The sequence below is a fragment of the Kryptolebias marmoratus genome, linkage group LG6, assembly GCF_001649575.2.
Source record: "Kryptolebias marmoratus isolate JLee-2015 linkage group LG6, ASM164957v2, whole genome shotgun sequence".
NCBI classification, from domain to species: Eukaryota; Metazoa; Chordata; class Actinopteri; order Cyprinodontiformes; family Rivulidae; genus Kryptolebias; species Kryptolebias marmoratus.
The window spans coordinates 11,009,704-11,027,337 of record NC_051435.1 but is presented as its reverse complement, the minus strand read 5'-3'; the positions used below and the strand labels follow the sequence as shown (position 1 = coordinate 11,027,337).

General features: G+C 36.4%; 1 long non-coding RNA gene across 1 annotated transcript; it reads left to right on the top strand.

Moving 5' to 3' along the window:
• The first annotated feature begins 2,525 nt into the window (after positions 1-2,525).
• On the top strand, positions 2,526-12,922 carry LOC112450781. The gene is made up of 3 exons (XR_003039466.2): positions 2,526-2,863; positions 5,962-6,070; positions 12,201-12,922. It is a non-coding gene; the product is annotated as an uncharacterized LOC112450781 (long non-coding RNA).
• Positions 12,923-17,634: the final 4,712 nt, after the last annotated feature.

The window sequence follows — 17,634 nt, the reverse complement described above, 5'->3', positions numbered from 1 at the left end:
GTCACCTGCTCCCTGAAAGGCTGGTGTCAGCCACGGAGGGATGAACGCTGCTACATGCTGCCTGTTAAAACCAGAAAAGTCCCCAGCACAGAACTACCTGAATCTTTGTTTCCCCACTGCAAGGTGTATTTACTCTGCATGGTGGTGCAGGTGAGGTGTAAGGCTTATGATGAAGAATCCTGCACAAGTATGTTTCGTCATGAGGTTCTTTGTTTATTCTGCTTTTTGTTCAATCTCTATTTTAACTATTTTGTGTCTGTATTGGTCTGCAAAATAATTACAAAACGCAAAACAGGAAACTCCCACAACACTGTTTGGATTTTAGGATAAGAGATGTTTGTTGCAGCTAAGCACACGCCTATTAACCAGAAAAATCAATTTGAGTCTTGTCAAAAGCAAAGATGCTTTAAAATTATGTTACTTTAAAATGCAGTTTTGGGGTTTAACTTGCTGTTTGCTGGTGCCTTTTGTTGCTATCTCACCTTTCAAAGAAATGATGAAGGTTAGGTATAACGAATGCACAGATAAGGAAAACATCATGCATTGATTTAAAACTTTGTAATAAAGATGAAAAAAATTTAGATACTTGCTGACTTCCACTTTAAAAAGCATGTTGTACATATACAACAACATTGCCTGATAAAATATTTTACTTTGATAGTTAAGTTGTGTAGCATAACCCCCCCAAAAATAGTGTTCATATGCACAAATGCTAGTTTTTTTAACTTTTAAATTTTTTTGTATGTTTTTTTTTTATTGGGAAAACCCCCAAAAAGAAACCTGACAAACACTGTGGCTGTAAATTTGAAATTGTCCCCAAAAGGCTTGATACACACTTCATTAAAGTAAACTACAAAAAAAATAAATAAAATAAAATCCTTTTTTAAAGACATCAGTGAAACTGAATACAAGAGAAAAAAATTTCAGGGTTGTGTTAATAACTGCATGTAAGAAAAAAAATAAAGCTGAAAACTTACCTTTTGTTGATTGAAAATGTGATGAAAAACTGGAACTGCAGAAAAGTTTTGGTAAGAATAAACAAAACAAAATATTCATCTGGTTTCTAGGAGCTCAAGTGGCAAGATTATGGTTTGGGACTTCTTGTGTAATTTAATTGGTTATTTTGTCACTGCTGTTTTGTGTGTGGACACTGTTTAAACTCATAGATTGTGATTTTGGCAAACTTGCAGCTGAAACAGTCTCTCAGGATCTTAGCTAGAGTGGTTTAAAAGGCATATTTAACAGGTCCGAGTTCATTAGAATCTCTGTAGGAGAGTGTATCCAAGGAAGCTCTCTGAAGTTCTTCATTGTCTTAAGACTCAATTGTAATCACCTTACTCAGCATGACTGACAGAAGAGCTCTCGGGCTTGATTGAAAGTATTGATCTTCCTGTGAGTCTCTCCAGAGAACTTGAAGATGCACAATCACATGTCACACCTTCAAAAAAGAAAGAAGAAAAAAACTAAAAATCTCTTCATCTGCCTTAATCGTCTGATCAATAATTAGCATTAGGACAGTAGAGGCTTTAGCCATGTGTTTTGTTAGACAGCTTTCAGCTGCTTGCTGCCTTTCCCCTGTTTCCCACCGGAGAGGAATCTGCTGAGTAAAGCTGATCTGGTGGACTGGGGCAGTGAGGGCAGGGTGGAAGCCCAAGCAGCAATGACTTTCAGTTTCAGAGACTCCACCCAGCCAGCTCTGTCCATCCCCCTTCAACATCCTGCAAGATCGGCAAGATTTCTGTCACCTTCAGCTCTGGCAAACTGCCAAATGCTGTTGGAACCAAAATTCATTCTCACAGCATCCTTTTGTAGCAGCATGAACCTGTTAATCTTCTGATAATTGCAGCTTTAAAGGAATATCACAACTCAGGTGGTGGGAGAACAGTGAGTGTGCTTGATCTCTGTATGTCACTGTAATAAGCATCTTTGTACATCTAGTCACCAAAGGTTTCTGTATGAATTTCCAGCCTTAAAAAACTTGGAACCACCTTTTGGTGTATTATGGACATGTGGTAATGTCACATTTTAAAGGAATTTATTAGGTGGTTTTACATATGCTGTAAAGACACAGGATTGAACTAACTATTATTTTATTATTTAACCAGGCAAATCCCATAGAGATCAAGGGGGCCTGGGCCTGAAGGCACTTTAAACATGCATGTTTTTGGACTGCGGGAGGAAACCAGAGTACATGGACAAAACCCACGCAACACAAAGAGGACATACAAACTCCACACAAAAAGCCCCAGGCCCAACCCAAGACCTTCTTGCCAAAAGGCAACAGTGCTAACCATTGTTCTGCCCAAATCACAGTAGCTCAGTCAAAATTGTGTGTTATTGCAGCATATTTTTTCTGTCTAGTATAGAAAAAAAAAACAGTGTGTCCAACATTGTGCTCATGGTGCACCTACAGCAAAATTAAAATAGATAACAAAATTTAAGACTGTCCAAAAGTCCCTAAAAATACATCTTGATGGTGTTATTATTACATTTGCTTTTTTTTTTCAAACACTAAATCTCTTACTCAGACAACAATATGTTTAGCTTGTGTCTGACATTTTCTCAAAGGAGTAATTTTCTAGTCTAAAAAGTTGTCTAAGAGAAAGTTAGGATTGTCGGGTGTGGTTACTGAGGCGAACCCAATACGCAGACTCATCATGAGTTCCAAGAAAACTAATTTATTTTAAAATAAGAAAATAAACACAAAAGGCTTACGTGGCAGCAACCCCAAAAAATAAAAAATAAAAAAAAACTAAATAACAAACTTACAAAATACAGGATGACAAAGACACAAGGGCGAGACATGAGGAAACCCAGACAACAAAACGGAGTGACAACAGTGACCAGGTTTTAAAGACTGCAGGTAATTAGGAGAAGTGGCCACAGGTGAGTGATTACTAACTTGGAACAGGTGAAGATGGGCGTGGCAGGTAAACAAGAGATTGGCTGAGGACAAGTGAATGATGACGGGAGCACAAGGAGCAAAAACTATACAAAGACAAAACTAAGGATGAGCAACAATAAACTCAAACTGAACACAGGATAACCAGAAACACACAAAAAACAATAACCCTAAATACAAAAAGAAACTCAAGGAAAACCCAAATCCTGACAAAGATTGTTTACATTTTAGTGCAAATTTATTATCATTTATTTTGTTGTCTGTGCTGTGTCTGAATGTCACTTTCGTGACCTTTTAATCTGGACCGTGAATACATCTAATGAGTGAAAGGGTCTTGGATCGCAGCTCCTGATGAGACATTTCAAACTCATAGTAGCTGAAAACAATAATTTTATTTCTTTACAAAATTAATTACTTTTTGAATTCATTGAAAGCTAATTTTGCTTATTGGTAATGCTGAAAACCACTGGGTTTCAGTATCAGCTGAAGTGTTGTAGGACACACTTTCATTAGAAAAAATGACAGCGTGACAACCTTAGATCCAGAGATGTTGAGAAGATTCTACTCATCCATCTAGTGGACTTCAAGTAGGTTAATATTTGTTAGGTGCCTCCCATTCATCAAAAATCATTTGATTATTGTTTTGTAATTAATAAAATGAAGTAAGGTAAGAGTCCTCGAATGCCAGGCTCTTTCTGTTTGGGTTGATTACAATCTAGTGATACTGACGAGTACAGACAAACTCATCAGCTAATTGCTGAGGGTATAAAAAAGGTCACAGAACAATTAAGAGAAATTCAACCTGTGGACACCAGCGTCTGCAGCTACAGCTCCTCTCACGTTTCTCTAACTCACAGTCACATCAAAAATAATTCACAAATGCAAAACGTGGATGATTACTGTATATAGAGAGATTTAAAAAAATAAATTAGGATTTCTTCAGATCAGTTTCCTGGATCAAGAAAAGACAAACATGCATATTTTCTAAAAAAAAAAAGGAGTTGCTCTAGAAGGCGCTGTTATGTATTTGTTGTGCAAAATATATGTGTAAAGTGGTTTAGATGGTAATAATCCTCTCAAGACCCACAGTGTATATTCTCTGCATTTTTGAAATATTGTGTAGTTTTATGGTGCAGATCCAAATCATGAATCATCTTCCTGTGAGACTATTTTGGACCTTACTATGAAGTAGAGATTTTATCAATTTAAAGTTTTAAAATTTCTCTTTTAAACAAATATCAGTTGGTTTTTCACATTGTTTTGGTCCCATACAATGGCATTACCTAAAATCTCTTTTGTTTCTTGTCAGCATGAATTTGCAGTCCCCAAAATGTAGATAACGCCACAAAGGGAAGAGTGATTTTTTTTTCCAATGTTTTATTGATTTCTTTTACTTAAGACCATCTACCAGCATTTTGCAAGATCTTATTCTTAGAAAGAACTTTCTTGAACGTATTAAACCAGTTACTGTAAGGCAAATATTCAACAGCTGCACTGAGGATTATTTGAACAAAATCCTTCCTTCTGCTGTGATTTTCCTCTTGGAAGCCATTACCAAAGTGTATCTTTTTTTTGAATAGTTGCAACACTTCTGTTACATTGCCTTCCTCATGTCTGTAGCTTGTTGAAAGATATGCCAATTGTGTTCCACTTGTTGAGTCTATTACTGTGCTTCCTACAAAGCAAGCAAGCGCTCACAGATGGACCTGCGTAAGCACCCACAGCGCTGCCTCAGAGGCTTACATGACTGTATCATTATCTGCAATTCAGGACCAACTGATGACTACTCTGTTGCTCTCAGCTAAGGTGTTGCACAATATTGTTGAGAATGATTCGGTCATCAGGCTTTTGACTTCTTGTAAATACTTACAACTACTACTCTGCAGGTCTATAGAAAATCAGTTGAACTGGTATATGTAATAAATTTACACTGAACATTATGTGACATTTGTTCTACTTTATTGACTATATGTTTGTTCAACTTTATGTGGAAAAATTATTCAAAGAGAATAATTCTTAACAGCTTTTTGGCACTTTTTGATCATTGTTTATATTTGCTTTCTGTTTCTTGTTGGTTAGGTTTAGGCACAAAAGACACCTTGTTAAGTTATGAATTAAAATGTTTTTTTTAGAACAGGTAAAAGACAAACATCATGATTTGTTGTCATAGTCTGTAAAATAAATAAAGAGCTACTCGTTTAGGTCATAAAAACTCTTATGAATGATGAATGTTGTCGAGGCAGAGACAAAGCGTTAAAACTTGGCGAGGTGTTGTAGCCCGCTATAGAAAAGATGGTGGTTTTGGTTAGATATAGCAAGCAAAGCAAACCCATTCCTTATTGGACTTTTTCAGATTGGAACCAAGTGTTGTGAGGCCCCACATTTCCATGAAAATATGACTGCCCACCAAAGAAAGTGATAGCATCAGTAATTTCAGTCTGTGGCCCAAGACAACATATTTTATGATCAATGGCGAAGCCTCTAGTGGGCAGGAATTATGACAGAGAGTGAAGGAGAAAGTCAGGGCATGCCGTTATGTTGTTAAACTTTACTAAACCTGAACTACAGCAGTGTCACATCGTAAAACCAAAATATTTTGTCGTAGGGTTTAAAAAACTTGTTGAAGACTACATTAATCATGTTTTATTTGCTATGACCTGATACTTTGCTGCATAGGACTACAGTTCTTGCATTTTATCAACATATTTTGAACTAGGATAGATGATGCAAATGCTTTATAATTAATAAACGTGCATTTTCTGTAACATAGTATTGTGTAAATAATAAGATATTGACGTGAAACAAGCCAATAAATAATGTAAAACTGTTACACTGTGACAACACATTTGTGTTTTATGTTCTGTGATTGTGCCATGTTTGTATCCACTGTGTTAGCATCTGTGTGTCGATGCATGTACATGTGTGACTGGGTGATTCTGAACATGAGCTTGAATATATGTTTGTATGTGTATCTGTGTGTGTGTGTGTGTGTGTGTCTGTGTGTGTGTGCCTTGATGTGTTTGTTGATGCTCGTTCTGTGCTCCTCTCCTCATGCACAGGCACTCAGGAGACGCCTGCGCTAATGGAAGCTGAAGCTGTCGTGGCTGTATTGATTGCTCAGACCTGCAGATTATTGCTCTGAAGAGTGACCAACAACAACCCACAGAGGTGAAAAAAAAAACAAAAACCTAACTTCTCTATCCAACAGGAGTCCGGCTGCTCTGCCCTGAGAAGCAACATGTTTAATTGTTTGTGGTGTTCTCCGGCCCCTACAGCTCAGAGCCCTGGGGGAGAAAGGCAAGTCCAGGGCCTGACCTTTTCCTTCCACTGCTGGCCTCATTCACGTGTAGACTAGGAAATGTATCAGTGCTTCTCACTTCAACATTGCTCCAATTACCAGATACAAACAAAATTCAAGCTCTACTCAACTGGAATAGAAACATTGCATTTGTAGAGGAGTATGAGGAAACTGAATCTAATATACAGCTTGTTAAAAGAAGTGTTCAAACCTTCTGAAATGGGATTTTTGTAGAAAGGTTATGAACAATTATTATTTTATCTGTTGTGTATAGCTCTTCAATTTGGACAAATAGAGTTTAATTCTCACCAGACTGGCAAGCTAGTGGCTAGTTCAAGCAAAGCCAAGACTAAAGCAGAATGCTGCTGTCTTATAACACCTCCTTTTTAGTGTTTCATGCAAACACTCTTTTAGAAACTTTCACAATGCTGTCAATTTTGCATTAGACAGTTATTTACATAGGGTTATTTGTGTTTTTGCAAGTGCAAATAGCAGTTTTTCTGTAACCTGGGTACACTTTCAACAGGAATGTCATAATATATGTGCAGGAACAACCTTGTAATGCAAAACTGGAGACAATGGAAGTTTATACAATGAGATTGGAGTTGTTTGAAGACAACATCAGTCTACTTTTGCCATGACTCTGTTCAGATTAGTTGTTACCTCTTCAATTAGTTCAGAATTAAACAGTATTTCTCCGAACTAAGATTGTTAAACAGCGATGTACAACAGGTAGGCTTTTAATTGTTCAGAACCTTTTCACAGAAATCCACTTCAAAAGATCTGAACCGTTTAAGGTTTTCACATGAAGTAAATTTTAGATTTTGTATTATGACAAAAAAAAAATAACACACTGTTGCAACTACTGTACATTAATTTATGCTTCCCTCGAGGGTTTTATGGGTTTTCTGACTAAAAGTCTGATTGAGTTACAGATCGTCCTAAACACCTACATTGATTGCTCTACAAATGTGGTGATAAATGCATTAGGAAAGGCAGGCCCATGTTGGCAACTGAGCACACTCTATCAGCATTCAGCTCAGTAGTTTGTAATTATAATGAATATTAATGACTGTTTTCTCATACATAATATTCTCATAATGACTCTACAAAGTAAATGCAGCCCTCCTAAACAACCATTTATCATAACTACATACCACAGCAGTAATACTGTCAACCACTGCAAAAATAAAGTCATCACTTATGCTCTTCAGACTTTAATATGTGAGCACATATCTGCCAAAACAAACTAGTCCTTTTGTGAAGAAAATACATCCTATATTAAATCCTATTAAACATTAAAACCTCTGGCTATATTGTGACTATCATCCTCTTATTCCCTTTTATACTGCTTTTGCCTTTATTATTTCTGGCAGCAAATGATTTTTTCAAAGCTGTTATTATGTTAAATTAAACACACACTATTATAAACATCACCCAATTCCTGTTAAACATGTACGTTACTAAACAAAATGAAATTCTGTGCTGTATATGTGCTTAAGAATCGTTCTTTACTTCCATCAAATACTTTTTCCCGTGGGCCATTAAAACAGCAGAGGAGCCAGGCTCAATCCACACAGACATTATCTGTGAGTGACTGAACCCTGTTTGGGAATTGGTAAAGCGTACAGAGAAATAGACTTGGGACCGAACACCCTGGCAAATTCCATTTCACAACTGAAGTGGTCTACTTGTGAAAGATCATTTGGGTTGGAGTGAGTAAACAGAGGGGACTCCATCGCTCTCGGTGACTTATGTGTGAAAGCCTGGGCTTACAGCTGATCAGGAAGTCTTGGAGCTGTTTGGAAAAGCATTGCCTTGCAAAATGAATCAAACTCCAGGCAGCTTGTTTCGCGAGCCTCTGCTTTTCGCACATTTGTCTTTGCTGTATTAGACTTTTGTGAAGAAGGGTTGGGCACATATGTGAATGTATTAGTCTTAACAGCTTTTATACTGTTAAATGTCACCTGATTAGCATGTTTATATGGATTCATGTGAATTTCTTCAGCACTATTTTTTTTACCATACATGGCAAGGGTGAAAATTTGTTAAACTGCTGTTAATTTTCAATTTTGTTTGAATTGATTATGTTTTCTTTATGTCTAAAATTGTGGATTCGCCTGAAAATATTACTGATATTCAGACAAAGCACATAGTGTCTAGTTTTACCCCACTTAGCTCTTAAAGTGATAGTTCAGTTTTTTAAGTGGTTTTTATGGAATAGCTTTGAGTAGTATGTGTCTTTTCTGCAGTAGACAGCAGTACAAGCAATTTTAGTTTGAAGCATTGCCAATAATTTCTCATAGAGCCATCCTAACTTTTGCACTCTCTAAGGATAAGTCAGTTTATTTTACAACAGACTTTCACAATGAACATGTTGCAATGAACCATGGACCATAGTACAAAATGGCTAGTTTTCACTCTAAATAACCAAGGATGTCTATGTAACTATGTAAAAGTTTATTATAGTACATTTACTTTGTTCAGGCTTGAATTGTTCTAGAAAGCAAAAAAAAAAATGCTCCTTAAGAGACTCTTTTCTGAGCAGCTGGTAGCTCAAGTGTCATCATAGAGTTGAGCTCCCCCCTCAAAATTGCTCTGGTTTCTATCTACTGCAGGTACAATACTGGCCACTCATAACTATATTTTCACATTACAATAAAATTACATTTAAGTTTGTACATTGGATCATAGCAGACATCTTAAACCTAAACAAATATTAGTTTCTTATTATTTTGTACAACAAAAGGAAACATTCCAAAAAGAAGGAATGATAAAGTTAAATGAACAGGTGGAAAATGTCTAAATAGTATTTTAAAACTAGGTTAATTTCAGCATAAAGCAAATATTATTTCAATTGTTAACCTAATAATACACATAGAGAAGAAACAGTATATTACCTTCAAATTTCCCATTTTTACTATATCTTAAATTTATATCTCAGAACAAGTGGCACACCTTTGTGTTTCTGCGTATACTAATTGAATGTTTTCATACTTGACACAAAATATGTTCTTAAATATTAAAAATACCTAATTTCTTAAAAGTGGTAAAAGAACATAATTTTATTTTAAGTATCAAATTATTTAAATTCACATCCATCAGCTAGAATAAAAGGAAAAAAAAATCATTGTGCGATCTTGAAGGGCTTTTACTTGGGCACAAAAGCACCTAAGTGTGATGGACAAAGAGGCACTCAGTTGCTGTGGATCCACTGAAGCTGATAAAAAGGGAAAAACATTAATTAAATGACCCTGGAATCAGCAGTTTAAAAAAGCAGATGTGCTTTAGTATAAAAAGCACACAACTTGAGGAAATTGTGTCTTTCTGGCTTTTAATGTCTTCATCTTTGACCAAGTTTTGAATTGTATTTAAATGGTAACTAATCAGCCTAATGAAAATATAAATATGATGTAAGTGCACCTTTTATTATAGCTCATCTGCAACATGAGAAAGTGTTATAGCTGTAATTCAGACCTTTTTAAAGTGGGGGTTTGTGGTTGTTTGGAAAGGCAAATAGCAGCAGCAGCAGCAGCCAGCTGTAGCTTTTCTAGTGCTGGAAAACCATGAGTATCATGATGTTCTAGTGGAATATTAATGCAAATGTGAAAACTTTGTGATAGTCTTGAGATTTGAGCTGTTTAAAGTCAGCAGCAATCACTTTGATATTGACCACAACCAAACTAGCCTTTAGCTTGTTGATAGGGTCAGAATTAAATTCTATTTCTCTAAACTGAGGTTATTAAAGACCTATCAACAGGATAATAATATTTGTTCAGAACCATTCCACAGAACCCCAGTTCAAAGTATCTGAACTATTTCTTTGCAAATGTTATATACGTGTGTGTGTGGAGAGGGGAAATTTAGTAAATACTAGATGACTTTTTTTATAACTTCCTACTAACAGATTGTCTTAATGAAATCTAAGACACTGCATTGTCCTCTGAACACAAAGAGGAAAAAGGACAAACATGTTGTGACAGACTAAGAGCCTAACCAGGTATAGAAATGCATTAATAGTGGAGGATATCTGAACTCCATTTGAGGACACACACAGGTATGACAGATCCATCCAGGCAGCAGAAGCTGTCTCTCCTGATGTGGACTTCAGTTTGGACTCTACCTGTTACAGAGAGCTAAGTCCAGCTCTGTTTTGTCTACTGGCATCCAGCCAAACTGGGCCTGCTGCTATTGTCCTTCACTCTCCAAGCTCTGGAGTCTACTATTCAATTAAGACACAGCAGTTTTTTTAATCCATGCTTAGACTACAGGCTTTGGCCTCAGTACCAGTATTAGGACTGTGTACTTTAAAGAATGGGGCACTCATTGGCTTTAGCTCTTTAAAGTTAATCAGGAACAGGACACACTAAAGGGTCTTTATGAAACTGTTTTTGTCATGCTTTCTTTCAGACCATATGACACCATGCTGTACAGTATGCCTTGGACCAGACTTTCAAACAGTCCCTGCATCATCTGGTGTATCTGTCACATCCACAATTACATTATTGCTGTTTCACTCACACGAGCCACTGTGTCAGAGCTCTCAAAACCAAACAGATGGAGCTTGTTGGCAACAGAAGGCATGCAAATCATGGATCATTTGATTGGAGATCTTATTTAATTATTCAACCAAGTGGCTGTCTTGGATCCAACTCAATACATGCTGCCTACTGTACAATATGTGTATGCAACTGTTACAATCTCCAACTAAGAAGTTATTCAAAGATGAAAATTAATTGTATTTTATTGTGTGGAAAATATCTGAAACAATATAACTTTAATGCTCACATTAAAGTTTGATTTTTCAGATAGTGAACCAGTAACTGTAGCTTTAACTTTTGAACATTTTGCTTTAACTTACTGAAACATAATGAAACAATCAGGAGCTAGAAATGATCATCTTTAGTATCTGTGTTATGTGCATCTTCGCATATCAGACACTCTCAAAGTATCCTTACGGTCGCATTCAGGAGTGACGTACATTTTTCTGAAAACTCGGTGGGGAAAAATAGTGGGAGAGGCAGCTGTGACAATGAACCCAAATTACAATCATGTCATACAAGACAAGGATTTCAAGCGGTGAAGTAAATTAAATGAAAATTTGGTGTTGGCTGAAATAGTTTGCAGAAAAACAAAATGAGCTGTATTTAACATTCAGGCACAATGTTGAAAAGTGACAATTGCTTATCTCCATGGAGATCAATAATGGCTGCAGGATCATTGTGTAAAGTGTCTGCAGGTTTAATGCAGAAAGGATGTCATTATTATTTTCTTTCTCCTAATGACCATCATTATGCACGGACACTGATTGAATTCCATTTGTTACCTGCGTTTGAGCCTGAGTGGAATAATTACCATTTAAGTATCTCCATTAAAATTCATGCACGGATGTTCATACTCAGACCTTCTTTTAAAAATAACTAAGGTATTGAATAAATGGAAAATGCATCAGATAAAACACAGCTTTGCTTTTGCACTTCAAAAATAATTACATGAGTGTTATTAAAGCTTGTCTTCTTTTTCAGTTTGTACACTTTAAATGACGGCTAAAGAAAAGCAGTTGCTGTTCAGCTGTTATCAATACAGCACACTCTCTTAATATTTAATTAAAATGGATTGCTGGTAAGTGTGATCAATATCCAACACCCTTTCTAAATTGCTTTTTCAACCTCTTGAGTCACATAGAAAATAAATATGTTCTAATGGTTACATATATATTTGTTATGTTGGGTTTTTTTTAATGTTCATCGCAGTCTAAAAGGTGGTTGTGTTGCATTCAGAAATCAGTGGATCATTTTCTGCTGCTCCAAACATGGGTGGCAGCTTTAAACAAGATTTATTCCCAAAGCAGCTCTGTCATAGGTCTATAAGCCTATTTCTTTATCCACTGGTGCATGAATTCAGCAACAACAAAACATGTCACTCCTTGTTTCTGGTTTTACTGGTAGTCATCCTCAGCCTATAGTCACCCATGTGGAAGTAACTATGTTTATGTTGCAGGTAAATAAGGCAGCCCCCTCCACAACAGAGTCATCTTTCTGCAAATACACAGCTGCAGCTGAACAGTGAGCCGGTGGAGGAGAACGGAAAGGGGATTTGGCCACACCTAATCAATCACTGACAGATTACTGCTAAAGCCACTTCCATACACATTAAAGAGGGACAAATGCAGAATTGCAACTGAACAAGTTCTAGTTTTAAGCCAACAGTGGGACTTCCTGGTGATTTATCAAAGTCACTGCTGCTGAGCAGCATGCCTGCGTGATTGTAGTTCACAGCAGAGAGAACTGAGGCGCAGCGCTGAAAGGACTGTTTATGCCCTCAGCTGTGGCATTGTCAGCCTTGTGGAATTTACTGTAAATCACATTGCTTTTATTGCAAGATTTAGTAGCTTATCCTCTTGTGGGCTCTATTCACTTCAAGATTCTCCCCATTAGGGTTTTAGCCAGAGTCTAAGCAGGGACTCACATACACATTTTAGAAAAATCCCTGAAATAAAGTCTGTAATTTATCATTTTTTTGACATCTTTTACATCACATTATATGGCACTCTTAAAGCAAAATGTTTTCAAGCATCGCCTTGACTACAGCAAGTGCAAAATGAGCAGAAAGATCTCTATTCCTGATGAGAAATCATTGGCTCTGATTGTACAGAGTAAATCATATTGTTTACAGGATCACTCCATGAAAAGTCCCAAATCGAATTTGATTAACTTGTGTAATGATAGAGAATATAAACACAGACTCGAGATGAGAATGTGTTATAGGCTTCAGGGCCAGGGTAAGAACTCAACATGCTTTTATTTGTTATGAACAAGATGTGAGTGTTGCTGCTGTGATTACTGTGAAGATCAGTCAATATCTCTACAAACCACTGATCAGGAGAATAAAAACGGTTACATGAAGATGCACGCTCCAGTGCCTGCTGCTGGTTTCTCTGCAGTCAGTGTTTCGTAGCAGAGAAAAGAAATGCCCAGCAACATTGCTGAAGTGATCACACATGACATAAGAGTCTGTAGGCTGAAGGTTAAAAAAAAGGCAGTCACATGCCATGTAGACCCTCATTCCTGGGGAAATGAACAGTTTCACTGGATGTGCAACAGGAAAGAGGATATTACCAATTGTTTTCAGTCAACTGTTGTTATAAGAAAAAAAATACAGTATAATGTACAGTAAATATGCTGACTCTTTCTGTTCAGTCTCAGTCTTATTAAAAAATAATCCGTTTTTCAAATTTCTGAGCTGAAATTGTCAGAAAAACAAACAGACAAACAAAAAAATAGTGGTATTTTTTCCAGGCTTTAGTATGTGTCAAGGAATCAAGTGCATGATGGACATGAACTGTGCTGTGTATGGCTCCGTGTGTGTGCGGGTGTCCGCATGATGTGTGTATTGACGTGCTGTAGCAAGAGTTCAGGGAGGCAGCTGAGCAAAATAATTTAGAATGTCCTGCCTGCTGACACAAGGACAAAGGCACACACTGAACATGCCCACGTGAGGAAGGAGACAATGAACGTTGGCTACACCTGGAAACGCACTGCTGTTGTTTTCACCATGACCTTCACAGCACAAAAAAATTCACAGGCTGTTCCTCTACAAGCTTGGACACTCATTACTGGTTGAGTCACTGGAGTATTAACGGGTTATTATTACAGTAAAATAAAAATTGGATGAATACTGCCATCTTCATGTTCACTAACTGTTTCTGTCATAATGGCATATTTCTCTTTATTGTTTGCTAATAGTGATTAAATAATATTGGTGAATGCTACTGAAGTGTATGAGATTAAAGGGATATTTCAGATCTTGTAAAGTTTGTGTCTGTGGAAAGCTTATGAGCAGGTAATTTCTTACCTGTTGTATATAGCTCTTATAATAACCTATGTTTTTTTTTTTTTAAGATTTAATTCTGAATGGATTGATGAGCTTATGGCTAATTTGAGCCATAAACTCAAATTAGCTCACTTCACCAAAGTGAAGTGCTGCCATCTTAAGACCACTCTGATCTAATTTTTTTTTCACTTTGGTTTATGTGAACACTATTTTATAAGTCTTTACATTGTTGTCAGTTTCGAATGATGTGGGAAATTCAGTAGAAATCTTATAGTATTCCTGCCAGAAGTGTCCCCCCGTGCTACACTGTAAGTGCTACAGCTGCAAAAAACAACAGCAACAACAACAACAAAAAAATTAGACTTTTTTTGTACAGTGAAAAAATATATAATCCAAAACTTATTATCTTAAATTATCTTAAATTCGGTTATGTGCAACAATCCACTTTGGTCTTGGCCTCTCCTGGACTAGCCGTTAGCTCATCAATCCAGTCAAAACTAGACTTAATTTCTCCAAACTGGGGCACTTCAAAGACCTACCTACCACAGGTAAGACATGCATAACCTTTCTACAGAACAGCCGTTAAAGAGCTCAGATATGTATCATTTTTCAGGAGCAGATTGGTTGCAATGCCAAGTCTCCAAAGAGTTCAGGCAGTTAGAATTAACATGGTGCAGTCAAGGGAGCGCTGAAGGCTGAATCAATGCATCATTCCCAGGGCCTTGTGTATGGAGATGAGAAGGCATAATGCAACTTTTGGTGTCAAACCTCATGTCATGTGTCTAACCAGGGTCTTTCTGTACTCCCCAGTGGGAAAAAAAATGAGCTCTTTTTTTCAAAGAGAACATACAACAGCCATTAGCTGATAAATGATTTGCAAAATATTAACAAAAATAAGTTGCAAGTGTTGTTCAAAATATATATTAGTCAGAGACAAGAGCTTGTTCGTGATTTCATTGGCTTGCTTGTTTAATCCACAAACCAAACTGTGTAAGTCATTCAGTAAAATGCAGTTTTATAGGGAATTCTGCAAAGTATAAACATGTGCTTTCTTGGCTGGACTTGTGGATTTCATAGTCCTGTAAAGTAAAAAAAAAACAGTCTCATGTCCTAAAAAAGATTCCATATTATACTTATTTAGATGTTCAGCCTTTTAAAAGAGATTAATACATGTACATGATTCAATGTTCAGAGACATTACTTTCCTCTTCTATACCCAGCAGAGGCATCTTTTGTCACCCTTTGTCTTCAGCACTTCATTTGAGTGCCTGTCTCATCAGAGTCTCCATGCAAACTCAATATTTGAATGTTTCTTTGTAATAGTCTTGTCTGGCACTGTTTGTCACCTTTCCTGCTGAATCTTGTCTAACAAAGATGAAAAAAAAATGTTATTTAAATTTTGTCTTTTCCAAGGAAAATCTTCATAAACGCTAAGGACTTATTCTGCACTCAGGGTCATGTTCTGATTTTGTGTTCACTGAAATGCTTTTCTTGATACTTGAATAGCAACAGAGCTTATGCACAATGGTGGCTATCAAGAGCAGATATTCAGGTTTTCTACTTTTACAAGAAACAGAAATTCTGCTGCAATAAAAACGCGCTGTGTTAATACTTTTACTAGAACTTTTCAGGTCAACCAAACATTAACCATCATTTTATTTATTTATTTTTAATAAAAGAAAGCTCCTACTTCGCATCATTTGTCAAAAATGTGTTTTAATTTAGTAGAGGAGAAAGCTTCATGAATAGGAATTGTGCCGTTTTTTGAATGCATTTTGTATAGTATATAGTCTAAAGTAGAAGTAAAAGGGCCAACAACTCAGAACAAGCCCAAGGTGCTGCATCCTTATATGAGAAATGTTTCATTGTGTTGAAAACTGTTGTGTGTGTAGAACTTTAACAAAGTTGAAATCAAGACCTTGTAGTTCCAACAAATGTATGTTCACTAAGAATAAAAGCACATTTTGTCTCTGCAAACCAGTACACCACATTTTGAACAGATTACTTTTTTATCAGTAAATAAAGCCACATTTTACCTTTTAAAACTTCAAAAAATACAACAGTTTAATTTTTTTCTGGCTAATCAGAAGATTAAAATAAATCAGACAAGTTTTTGTGTTGTTTTTTTTTTTACTATACAGAAAACAGACATCAATGTTTTTCTTAATGATGTGTAGCAAAAACACATCATTGGTTGGACTACAGCAGCATTGTCAGAGTTATCTTCACTCCAATGTATCAACACTGACACAACACTGCATTTTTTACACTAATTATAATTGTCTTAAGTTGCACAAGCCAAAATAAGAATAATAAAAAAAAACTTTGCAAACTGTTATTGAGCATTTCTTGGTGAAAATGTATGCCAATGGTGTGAGAATTTCCTTGTGTTAAATTATTCTTTATATATAATTGTTTGAACAAGAGAAAGAGAGAGAGAGAGAGAAAAAAAAGCTTGCCTTGAGTTCAGATCCCTGTCACATACAGGCTGATGTGTCAAAATTCAAAAGACAAGACTGCAAACCTCCGCTACTCACGCGAAAAACTTGAGAACACAAGTGAACATTTTGGTAACTCTTTATGAATGCTGTTTGCAGACTAGAATAAGAGTAAAGTGTTTAATTCTGACAAACTCAACAAGACCAAAGTACATTACATTTGTGTTAGGCCAAAGCCACATCCAAAACTTCATAGTTGTTCCTGCAAATGTCATTATATAAACAATTAGCAGCTATCTTTAGCACTTCTGATAGGAATATCACAGTATTTCTGCAGGAAATGCAAAGTTGATGGTGATGGAAAGGCTTAGAAATAGCATTTGGAATAAAGGTACTTATTACAATCTATGAAATCATACATAAAAAGGTTTTCTGAACTATATCAAATGGTTCAGTTTGAAAGAGTTTATACTGGTGGTTTTCAAGATATATTGAATGTAATTGTAATTCTGAAATGCGGGTCTACACTCATTGTAAACAAAGTACTTAACTGTCAAAAAACCACATGGAAGTTTGAGTCACATGACTGACCTACATCAGGCTGTAGTTTTTGTTGGGTCACATTTGGTGACAAATTGTCCTCAGAAATTTTTAACTTAAAGACACATTAACCATCCACATGGGAAAAGTATTGTGGAGATTGTTATTCTTACTTTATGATATCTTTATCTGAGCTTCATCACTTTGCAACGAGGAACTTTAACCACTATGAGATTTTTTAAGTTGTTTTAAGACTCAGAGTTCATTCAAAGAGCTATCTACAACAGGTAAGATGATAATTGTCCATATTTTTCCCACAGTACCCCGCTTCAAAAGACCTGAATCATCCCTTTATCTCCGAGCATCGAACACATTTCTCTGAGTACCTCTGTTGTGAATTCTTTTGTGGTTACCCCACATAAACGCAGTGTTAATTGCGATTAAATTAGGTCATCACATGAGCGGAGCAGGCTGCAGTTATGGAGGCAGGTTCGTAACGCAGATACATCACAGGAGGCGACTTTGGTGAAGATGAAGAAATATTGCTTTCTTCAAAAAAGAAAAGTTGATCCGCACAGACAGGTGATATGTCAAGTTTCGTGTAAGCTCAATCCTTGACACAT